This window comes from Heloderma suspectum, chromosome 4, assembly GCF_057233095.1.
Source record: "Heloderma suspectum isolate Gila_16-S chromosome 4, 16-S_ref, whole genome shotgun sequence".
NCBI classification, from domain to species: Eukaryota; Metazoa; Chordata; class Lepidosauria; order Squamata; family Helodermatidae; genus Heloderma; species Heloderma suspectum.
Genome location: NC_139461.1, coordinates 93107423 through 93119951, shown reverse-complemented (window position 1 = coordinate 93119951; position 12529 = coordinate 93107423).

The window sequence follows — 12529 nt, the reverse complement described above, 5'->3', positions numbered from 1 at the left end:
ATCAAACATATAGGAAAACAAGCCTTGCTGTAGAAGAATCAACATAGCTTCTGCCTTCTGCAGAATTCTAGAGTTCCTTGAGTGGGTCAACAAGTGGATAGGGGTGACCTGGTAGACACTGTATACTTGGACTTTCAAAAAAGCCTCGACATGAGTGAACTTTGCAGTCATTGAATAAAAAAATGTGTTTCTTTATGGATCAGTAAATGGGTAAAGAACAGGAGAGGAGGAATAAATGGACAGTTCTCATAACAGAGGGATGTAAGAAATGGAGTGGACTGGGACTGGTTATTTTTAGTTTGTTCATAAACCATCTGGAGTGAGGGGTGAGGCCAAGTTTGGCGAGGACAACAAATGATTCAGGATGATAAAAACAGTAAGGGATTGCAAAGAGCTCCAAGATCTCTCTAATATGAATGAGTAAGAATTTTGTTTAGTTAGGCTTTTTCTAATAACTTAGCAACATTCACAAATTTCTTCAGTAACAGGAGAGAAAGAACGTGAGATTTAAAAGCAAAACTGACAGATTCACCCATCCACGCAGAGAGTTTTAAGTGCTGCATTTTTAGGAGTCTAGGTTTGAATCCCTGGATATTCCACCATGCTTGTGGTGCTGAATCAGTGTTTACGCTTCTTTTTTTCTGGCAAGCTCCCCATCTTTGACAGCCCCATAGCAGACAGGCACAACACGGTCTTCTGCATGCTGGAAATAGCTGTATCTGTTGAATTTGGCCAGTGTAGGTAGGTGAGAATTTCGTTCACTTCAGGGTTTTTTTAATCAGATCTTACAAAAATTCTCAAATGTCTTCAAATAACGGATGGAAAGAACTTGAGATTTACAAAAATCAAGTGTGGGAGAAAGCAAAACAGACAGATTTGTCCATCCCTACTCTCTAAACTCAGTGAATGGGCAATCAAATGGCAAATGCAGTTCAGTGTAAATAAATGTAAAGTAATGCATATGGCGGGGGGAGGGGGAATCCTAACTCCACTGATGGGGTCTGAGCTGGCAGTGACTGATCAGGAAAGAGATCTTGGTGTTGCGGTGGACAGTTCAATAAAAACATCAACACAATGTGTGGTGATTGTAAAAATGGTGAATACATGTGAGGGATCTTTAGCAAAATAATAAAAAATAAAACTACTGATATCATAATGCCTTTAGACAAATCTGTAGTGAGACCACACTTGGAATATTGTGCACAATTCCCATCTCAAAGGAATATCAAAATAATCAGGGGACTGGAGCTACTTCCCTATGAGGAAAGGTCAAAACATTTTGGATTTTTTTAGTTAAGGAAAAAAAGTGAGAGGAGTATGATAGAAGTAAGGTGTGGAGAAAATGGATAGGGAGAAGGGTTTTCCCTCTCTCATAGTAGAACCCAGGGTCATCCAACAAAGCTGAATGCTGGGAGATTGAGGATAGATAAAAATAAGTAATTTATACAGTGTGGAGTTGAACTACAGAATTTCCTACCACAAGATGTGGTGAAGGCCACCAGCTTAGAAGACATCAAAAGGGATTAGACAAAATCATGGAGGACAAGGCTATAGATGGCTTCTAGTTATGATGGTTACAAGACCAGATGTATATCGTCCAGTTTACCACAATGGCCAACCAGATGCCTATCGGAAGCCCACAAGCTGGACATGAGCGTCCCTAGCCCTCTCCTGCTTCCGTTCTCCATAAATTGGTATTGAGAGCTATATTGCCACTGATACTGGAGGTAATATATATAGTTATCATGACTAAGAACAATTGGTAGTCTTATCCTCCATGAATTGGTCTAATCCCCACTCAAGGTGCTGATTAATGTTGATCATATACAAGAACATTCTGCTAAATAGAGACGTTGGAGTCTGTCAGAGGTTGTCTGGAAAGGGATAGAAAGCAAGAACTTTGACTTTTCTCTCTCTCTAAGCAGTGCATTGCACAGATATTTTCAGGGAGCATTTTACAATGATTCCAAAATAATTTTCTTGAATGGCAATAGGTAATTCATAATGGAATAGGGCGTAAGTCAATTTGAAGTTATTCTTCCAGTGTGCATTATTTTGCACTTAATATTACATTTCATCTGCCATTTCACTGCTCATTCTTTTAACTGCCCCCTTGCGGCCTTACTTGCCTGGAGGCTTACTACACAAAAAAATCTATTGAATGAATATTCAACATTACTTTCCAGCTGTGTGCCATTAAGATGCCACAGGTGGGATGAGTGTGGCCATAACTATTACCATGTTAAAAAGAGTTAGAAAATGAACTGTGTGTCCTCATTTCCAGCTCAGCAAAATTTGCACATACAGAAGTTTTCCTGCTGATATACACCTGTGGTTCTAGTAGTGTCATCGTGGTCTTTATCTGTCCCTTTGCTTCCTTTCGCCCAGCCTGTCAGTACAACAGTAATGGCCACAAGAAAGCAAATATTTTTCCACCCGCTTCATGGTGTTTTATTCCATTTGCTCATACGTTATACAGCTTGTATACCCTCCATAAAGCTGTGTCATAAGTCACTGTGACTTTGAAAACAACCGTGCTGATTCTATTTTGGTATCACGCAAGTGCACAGTTGTACAAGACCCACTAGAGTGCGGGAGAACCAGGGTCCTTGGGGGGTGTTTCATTGTTTCTTTTTTCCACAGAGTGAGCACTGACCATTCATGTGTGACTGGCTTCTTATCTTTCAGCTTGTTCTTAAACAATCAAAGGAATTGCCTTTTACACCATGAATTCACTTCAGGCTTAAAAAAAAACCCCCTCCTATGGGTTGGTAAGTATTGGGACACAGGCCAGAATATAAATGCACATCTGTGATTTTGAGATGAAAGCTTTGTAAGAGCCTTAGTCATGGATGGATGGTTGTCAGCTTCATAAGATTGTTAGCTGTTAGTCTTCAAACATAAGAGTCCCAATTATTTAAACTGACAGCAGGTAATGTTTTGCATATGCCTCATCTGGAATTAATCATGACCCTGTCCTTCACCTCTGAACTTCCGAGTTAGTTGGAAGATTTCTTTTGAAAGAAATTGCACTTTATGCTTCATTGCATGGGATTCACAGTTAGCTTTCTGCCGGTGGAAGAAGAAATGTCCCTGTGAGAAGTGTGTATACATATGTATATGTCAGTGTCAACAAAGTTCAACTGACATCTTAATGACCAGGATGACAATGCAGAGGTTGTTCATAGTGTTTTAGATCCAGGATCAATCTTTGAAAATAAATTATTTATAGATTGTGATAGGAGATAACAGAGGAGAGGAGAGAAGGAATCACCCAGAGAAGGCTGTGAAGGAAAGAGTCTTCTGTCTTCACACAGCAGCAGCAGGACCACTGTCATTTATTTATTTATTTTTATTTAAAGTATTTCTTGGCTGCCTTTCAGGGCAGAAGCCCTCCCAAGGCAGCTTACAGCAATAAAATACATAAAAAGAGTTAAAATATTAAAAGTGATAGAAACATTTTTTTTAAAGCCAACAATAAAACGAGCAACAATGTTAACAGCAGTAACAGCAACAATAGCAGTCATATCACGAGAAGGCCAAGGTAAAATAATATGTTTTCAAGACCTTCTTAAATGTCTGCAATGACGAAGCATGGTGGACCTCTGATGGCAGCTTGTTCCAAAGGTGTGGGGGCAACTGCAGAGAAAGTCCTCTCACGTGTGATCACCCACCTGACTGCTCTCACGGGTGGGCAAATGAGAAGGGCCTCTCTTTATCATCTTAAAGGGTGGGCAGGCTGATATGGGTGAAGGCTTGTTATGTATGTTAGCATCACTGCCACTGCTCCATGTTTGCCAGAGAGAGAAAGCATGAGAAAGAAAGCAGCTAGAGAGAGAGAGCATGCAGCCAGAGACAGTAAAAGAAAGCATACACACACTGACAGGGCATACACGCATGCACATGCACATAAAGCTCCCAAAGTTTTGTGACTGGCCACCCCAACAGCTATTTTGTAGTGGTGCCCACAACATTTCCCCCCGCCTCACTGAATTCTAAAGGAATCCCTTGGCTGATGGAAGGTGTGTGTGTTCTCCACTCCATTTTATTTGGTTTGCATGGTTACCTAGTTGTATTTATTTAGGGACTTGGTTGGAATCCTCCTTTGTCCTCTGTGATGCCTTGTTGTTGTTCAGTCGTTAAGTCGTGTCTCACTCTTCGTGACCCCGAGGACCATAGCACGCCAGGCCTTCCTGTCCTCCGCTCTCTCCCGGAGCGTGCTCAAGTTCATATTCATTGCATCAGTGATGCTATCTAGCCATCTCATCCTCTGCCGTCCCCTTCTTTTGCCTTTGATCTTTCCCAGCATCAGGGTCTTTTCAAGTGACTTTCTCTTCGCATTAGGTGGCCAAAATATTTGAGCTTGTTGTTCCATGTCTGGTTCATACCTTTGCTTCTTGACCCTCATACAGGTTTCTCAGGAGACAGGTAAGGTGGTCTGGTACTCCCATCTCTTTCAGAATTTGCCACAGTTTCTTGTGATCCACACAATCAAAGGCTTTAGCGTAGTCAATGAAGCAGAAATAGATGTTTTTCTGGAATTCTCTTGCTTTCTCCATGATCCAGCAAATGTTGGCGATTTGATCTCTAGTTCCTCTGCCTCTTCGAAACCCAGCTTGTACTTCCGGTAGTTCTCGGTTCACATACTGCTGCAGCCTAGCTTGTAGGATTTTGAGCATAACCTTGCTGCCATGTGAAATGAGCGCAATTGTGCGGTAGTTTGAGCACCCTTTGGCATTGCCCTTCTTTGGAATTGGAATGTAAACTGATCTTTTCCAATCTTGTGGCCACTGTTGAGTGTTCCAAATTTGTTGGCATATTGAGTGCAGCACTTTAACAGCATCATTAAAGAGTGTCCTTTCGGCTTTGGCCCAGCCACTTCACTCTTTCTGGTGCTACTTGGAAATTCCCTCTGTTCTTCCCCAGTAGCATATTGGACACCTTCCAACCTGAGGAGCTCATCTTCCAGCGTCATATCTTTTAGCCTTGTGATACGTTCCATGGGGTTTTCTTGGCAGGAATGCTGGAGTGGGTTGCCATTTCCTTCTCCAGTGGACCACATATTGTCAGAACTCTCCACCATGACCTGTCTGTCTTGGGTGGCCCTGCACGGCATAGCTTATGGCTTCACTGAGTTACGCAAGCCCCTTTGCCACAACAAGACAGTGATCCATGAAGGGGCTGTGATGCCTACTGCATCCCTATAACTTAGGAGGCTTTCCAGTACTAATACATAAGTAATTCTAACCACCCCTTCATGGATCACTGCCTTGATGTGGCGAAGGGGCTTGCGTAACTCAGTGAAGCCATAAGCTATGCCCCAACCACTGATGCCGAAGAAGCTGAGGTTGATCGGTTCTATGAAGACCTACAACACCTTCTAGAACTAACACCAAAAAAAGAGGTCCTCTTCATCATAGGGGATTGGAATGCTAAAGTAGGAAGTCAAGAAATCACCGGGATAACAGGCAAGCATGGCCTTGGTGTACAAAATGAAGCAGGACAAAAGCTAATAGAGTTTTGCCAAGAGAACACGCTGATCATAGCAAACACTCTTTTCCAACAGCACAAGAGGCGACTCTACACATGGACTTCACCAGATGGTCAATATCGAAATCAGTTTGATTATGTCCTTTGCCTCCATGAATACAAGGGGATCTCCTCTTTAGACAGTTACCCTCCATGAGATGACAAATGCAATGGAGGAGAGGGGTGGGACTGGAGCAGGGTAATGTGGCAAACACGAAATGGTGGCAGTGATACTTCCTGAGCAGACCTTGGTTAGAATTGTTGTTCAGTCGTTCAGTCATGTCCGACTCTTCGTGACCCCATGGACCATAGCACGTCAGGCCTTCCTGTCCTGCACTCTCTCCCGGAGCGTGCTCAAGTCCATATTCATTGCATCAGTGATGCTATCTAGCCATCTCATCCTCTGCCGTCCCCTTCTCCTATTGCCCTCAGTCCTTCCCAGCATCGGGGTCTTTTCCAGAGAGTTTTCTCTTCGCATTAGGTGGCCAAAATATTTCAGCTTCAGCTTCAGTATCTGTCCTTCCAATGAGCACTCAGGGTTGATTTCCTTTAGGATGGACTGATTTGACCTCCTTGCAGTCCAGGGGACTCATAAGAGTCTTCTCCAGCACCACAATTCAAAAGCATCAATTCTTCGGCGCTTAGCCTTCCTTATAGTCCAGCTCTCACAGCCATACGTTACTACTGGGAAAACCATAGCTTTGATTATATGAACCTTTGTCGGCAAGGTGATGTCTCTGCTTCTTACTATGCTGTCTAGGTTTGCCACAGCTTTCCTCCCAAGGAGCTAGCATCTTTTAATTTCATGGCTACAGTCACTGTCTGCGGTGATCTTGGAGCCCAAGAAAATAAAATCTGTCACTGCTTCCATTTCTTCCCCTTCCATATGCCAGGAAGTGATGGGGCCAGATGCCATGATCTTCATTTTTTTAATGTTGCGTTTCAAACCAGCTTTTGCACTCTCCTCTTTCACCCTCAACAAGAGGCTCTTTAGATCCTCTTCACTTTCTGCCATTAGGGTGGTATCATCTGCGTATCTGAGGTTGTTGATAATTCTCCCAGCAATCTTAATTCCGACCTGTGATTCATCCAACCCAGCGTTTCTCATGATGTACTCTGCATACAAGTTAAATAAGCAGGGTGACAATATGCAGCCTTACTCCTTTCCCAATTTTGAACCAATCGGTTGTTCCATGTGTGGTTCTTACTGATGCTTCTTGACCCTCGTACAGGTTTCTCAGGAGACAGGTAAGGTGGTCTGGTACTCCCATCTCTTTCAGAATTTGCCACAGTTTGTTGTGATCCACACAATCAAAGGCTTTAGCGTAGTCAATGAAGCAGAAATAGACGTTTTTCTGGAATTCCCTTGCTTTCTCCATGATCCAGAGAAAGTTGGCAATTTGATCTCTAGTTCCTCTGCCTCTTCGAAACCCAGCTTGTACGTCCAGTAGTTCTCGGTTTGCATACTGCTGAAGCCTAGCTTGTAGGATTTTGAGCATAACCTTGCTGGCATGTGAAATGAGTGTAATTGTACGGTAGTTTAAACACTCTTTGGCGTTGTCCTTCTTTGGAATTGGAATGTAAACTGACCTTTTCCAGTCTTGTGGCCACTGTTGAGTGTTCCAAATTTGTTGGCATATTGAGTGCAGCACTTTAACAGCATCATCTTTTAGGATTTTAAATAGCTTAGCTGGAATACTGTCATCTCCACTAGCTTTGTTGTTACTAATGCTTCCTAAGGCCCACTTGACTTCACTCTCGAGGATGTCCGGCTCAAGTTCAGTGACCGCACTATCATGGCTATCAGGGACATTCAGATCTTTCCTGTATAGTTCTTCTGTGTATTCTTTCCACCTCTTCTTAATCTCATCTGCTTCTGTTAGGTCCCTGCCTCCTTTGTCCTTTCTCAGGCCCATCTTTGCACAAAACATTCCCTTGAGATCTCCGATTTTAAGAGATTTCTAGTCTTTCCCATTCTGTTGTTTTCTTCTATTTCTTTGCATTGTTCATTTAAAAAGGCCTTCTTGTCTCTTGCTATTCTTCTTGCTATTCTCTGGAACTCTGCATTCAGTTGGATATATCTTCCCCTTTCTCCCTTGCTTTTCGCTTCCCTTCTTTCCTCAGCTACTTGTAAAGCCTCATCAGGCAGCCACTTTGCTTTCTTGCATTTCTTTTTCTTTGGGATGGATTTCGTTGCTGCCTCCTGAACAATGTTACGGACCTCTGTCCATAGTTCCTCAGGCACTCTGTCTATCAGGTCTAATCCCTGAAATCTATTCCTCACCTCCACTCTATATTCATAAAGGATATGATTTAGGTCATACCTGAATGGTTTAGTGGTTTTCCCCGCATTCTTCAATTTAAGCTGAAATTTTGCAACAAGAAGCTCATGATCTGAGCCTTCCTTGGAATTGGAATGTAAACTGTATATTGTCTTTTGGCCATTGTTGAGTGTTCCAAATTTGTTGCTTTCTTGCATTTCTTTTTCTTTGGGATGGATTTAGTTGCTGCCTCCTGAACAATGTTACGGACCTCCATCCATAGTTCCTCAGGCACTCTATCAGGTCTAATCCCTGAAATCTGTTTGTCACTTCCACTGTATATTCATAAGGGATATGACTTAGGTCATACCTGAATGGTTTAGTGGTTTTCCCTATGTTCTTCAATTTAAGCCGAAATTTTGCAACAAGAAGCTCATGATCTGAGCCACAGTCAGCTCCAGGGCTTGTTTTTACTGACTGTATAGAGCTTCTCCATCTTTGGCTGCAAAGGACATAATCAATCTGATTTCGATATTGACCATCTGGTGGTGTCCATGTGTACAGTCGCCTGCTGTGCTTTTGGAAAAGTGTGTTTGCTATGATCAGCGTGTTCTCTTGGCAAAACTCTATTAGCCTTTGTCCTGCTTCATTTTGTACACCAAGGCCATGCTTGCCTGTTATCCCAGTGATTTCTTGACTTCCTACTTTAGCATTCCAATCCCCTATGATGAAAAGGACATCTTTTTTTGGTGTTAGTTCTAGAAGGTGTTGTAGGCCTTCATAGAACCGATCAACCTCAGCTTCTTCAGCATCAGTGGTTGGGGCATAGACTTGAATTACTGTGATGTTGAATGGTTTGCCTTGGATTTGTACTGAGATCATTCTATCGTTTTTGAGATTGTACCCCAGTACTGCTTTTCCCACCCTTTTGTTGACTATGAGAGCTACTCCATTTCTTCTAAGGGATTCTTGCCCACAGTAGTAGACATAATGGTCACCTGAATTAAATTCGCCCATGCTTGTCCATTTTAGTTCGCTGATTCCCAAGATGTCGATGGTCAATCTTGCCATCTCATGTTTGACCACCTCCAGCTTACCTTGATTCATTGATCTTACATTCCAGGTTCCTAAACAATATTGTTCTTTACAGCATCGGACTTTCCTTTCACCACCAGACACATCCACAGCTGAGTGTCCTTTCCGCTTTGGCCCAGCCGCTTCACTCTTTCTGGCACTACTTGGAAATTCCCTCTGCTCTTCCCCAGTAGTATATTGGACACTTTCTGACCTGCGGGGCTCATCTTCCGGTGTCATATCTTTTAGCCTTGTGATATGTTCCATGGGGTTTTCTTGGCAAGAATATTGGAGTGGGTTGCCATTTCCTTCTCCAGTGGACCACATATTGTCAGAACTCTCCACCATGACCTGTCCGTCTTGGGTGGCCCTGCATGGCGTAGCTTATGGCTTCACTGAGTTACACAAGCCCCTTCGCCACAACAAGCAGTGATCCATGTTTTATTCTTTGCTTCTGGTTTTATTATGTGTTATTCTTTAATGCTATATCATTTGTGTTTTATGTTTTGTCCTTTCGGCTTTTTTGTTTTGCGGTCCACCCAGAGAACTTCGGCTACTGGGTGGTTTAAGGGCAAGTGTGCCTCCACTATTCTGTTGCACTAGCAGAACAGACGGTTAGCGCAAGAGCAACTAGCAGTTCCTGAAATAAGCATGGATATTAGTGGTAATGCTCATTTCCAGAATGAGGCAAGTCAGCGGAGTTCCCTTCTTTGAGCTTCCCCGAGCTACCCTGTTACAGAAGCAAGCATTGCTGCTCATACCCATTTTTTCTCAGGAACTGGTAGTTCCTGGTGCATTAGGGAACCATTCAGCTGGCACAGTGGCTATATAGGATGCTGCCCATAAAGTATCATACAGACATACGTAAGTAAGTGGGGCTCTACAACAAAGTGTTGCAGTGTACTCCCCACCACCAAGAGGAATGACTCCTTCTTTGGCTCCAGCCAACTTCTAAGGGCCTTATAATACTGCTCAGGCCTTGTACATAGGGAGGAGTTCCAGAAAGGGAGTAGTACATAGTGCTAGAGGGGCCAGGTTTGGAGCTAGCTGGCTACTGTTCATGGCCCACTCCGGGTGGCAGAGCAGGAGCCAGAGCTATAGCTGGAACAGCAGCAGAGCTGGGAAGTTCTGGGACTGGACATGAATGAGCTCAAAAGGGAGTTGTTAACCCAACAAAGGTCTAGAAATGGCTGAGAGGCTTATATATTCCCTGCCAGACCCTTCTTAGCTGAATCATTGCTTGCAGCTGGGTCTTGTCCCTCCTCCCTAGACTCTTGGCAACAGAGCATTCTGGCAACTAAATGTGTTCTCCAACAGAGCCTCTGGGCTTCCAGTTGCTCTCTTCATTCTTGAGGGCTAGATGAAAGATTTGGGGCTCAAGGCAGGGCTGGGGATAGGGTTGGAGGGGTTATCGGGGGCAGGGGGATGTCCAGGCAACATATCCCTCCGATGGCTGCCTTTGGACTCCTGCAGGTTCTTCCTGGTCTTCAGTTGAAGTGAGATATTTCACAGAATCCCAAGCCTCTTCCTCCAAAGAGGGTCTTCTGTGTCAAATGGTTTCCTGCTTCCTGACACAGTACACATTTTTCCAACCCTAATCCTCACCTCCAGGATATTACAAGTTGTTACAGGCTTGAGAAGACCAGCTCCCTTTTTCTGTTCCTCACCTCCACAGTTTCAATGTTCTGAACCACTTAAGAGACCTTTATTTTAAATTACAAACTTAAATACTTCCGCATACCTGGTATATAGAAACTATTTACTTATTTTTGAGTGCTCCTGTTTCGCTTCCAAACTGAGAGGCACTCAACCACCCGAGTTTGCTATTAGAAGGAATGATATCCTGGGGAATCTCCACAGCAACGGATCTAGTTTGCTCTCTACTTTGCTGCACTTTTTACTGAAGTTGAATCTGCTCGGCCTGGGGATACACGGGGCTTGAAAACCCAGATTATGTCAAAGCTAGCCTGGGGCTCTCGGCACATTACACGGCAGTTTACTGAATTGTTTGGGTGGCTACTGGGTGGAGTCTCATCTACCACATCATCATTTAGAGAGCCTCTTCCCTCCCTCCCACTCTCACCTTGTTCTGCCCCTTCTACTTTCTCTGGCCAGTGTGTGTGTTAGTGCCCCCACCCCTATCCTATGTCCAACTCTACCCACCCATTTTTTTAAAAAAATCCCTCTAAAACTACAATAGCACAAGGACTAAACGTGCAGGCCCATTGATTTCATTTTACTTAGGGTGCTGGAACCATCAGGTAGAGTAGTTCTTTCCTGGGGGACTTTGCCTTGTCTCTGCTTAGCAGCAAAGTAAAGACTTCTCCCCCAAGTGTGCTTTTTCAATTTATGATGTCCTAGATTTGCTATAGTGCATCTCTACTAAAGAATGAAGGGGTTGGCCATGTGTTCCCTTCCCCCCGCCATTAAATCCTGGGCATGCCTCTTTGACCCAGCAGTGTCCTGGGATTCCCCATTCTCTCTTGTTTCCCCAATGGAAGTAGTTTTTCCCTTTCCCATGGAGAAAATCCCCAGAAGCACAAAATCCCCTCACTTCACTGCAGTAGCGACACTACTTTCGGTAGCCTGCTGTCAATCTTTAACATATCCCCCCCCCTTTCTGTGCATGTTTACTCAGAAGTAAGAAATAAATCTCACTCCCCTGCAGTGAAAGGGTTAAAGGCCAACTTTAGTAACTCATCCTAAAGCACTCTTTCACTTCTCTGATGCTGTCTTAAATCGCTATTGCAATGTTGTGCTGTTATGTAAAATCCCTTCTCCGCTTTATTGCAGTAATGTTCTTTCTGGTTTATGGGAACTTCTCACTGAGAGCAGTGGGAAGGAAAAAAGGAGAAAGGAAGGGGGGTTGGAAGCAATAGGCAAAAGTAAGCACATGGGGAAAGATGGGGTGGAAGCAATAACTCCGCAGCAGATTGCTGGGATATGGCAAAATTGGGGTACAGGTGAGCTCTCAGGAGTCTTGAGATGCTGCACTGGAAGACTTGGGATTTTAGTTTCTTCAAGGAAAACTGCACACACAGGGAAAATTAGGTGCTCTCCATTCATAATGGAGTAGCAGCAGGGAGGCTGGACAGGGTCGGGAAACAAGCCCCACTCATTGGTCTCCCCACTTTTTTTTTTTTTAATTCTATGTCCACCCAACCCATAACCTGCTTGTAAATTCACCAACCACAGGTGGCTGTGGCTGGTGAAACTGGAGCACTTACTTTGGGTTCATGACGTAGCAGCAATGTGTATTTCAACATTGCGTTTTTATGCAGTATCGATTTAAGAGAATCTTTTTAAAAGTTAGAGGCTGCTGAGCAGAGCACACCTGTACTTTTGGGAGGATGGCTGCAAGTGGTAGGCAAGGCGAAGTAAATACCATGAGGTAGCTCAGAACAGCCAGCTGCAAAATGGCAGAAACACTGGGGAAACACCCGTTGGCTCGTGTCAGTGAGGTCATAGCCCGGTGAAAGACACACCCCCAGGCAGCTAGCATGCTGAAGTAAATGTGGAGGGTTGGTATACACTTCAACAGAAGTGCAGACAAGCTGAATCAAGAAAAAGAACAGGACTAAAAGTAGTCTCAGAAAAAAATGTTTTTTTCTGTGCAAATCTCTGGGATGGCTACGGGATGGCTATGATGTCATGTGCTCAAAACG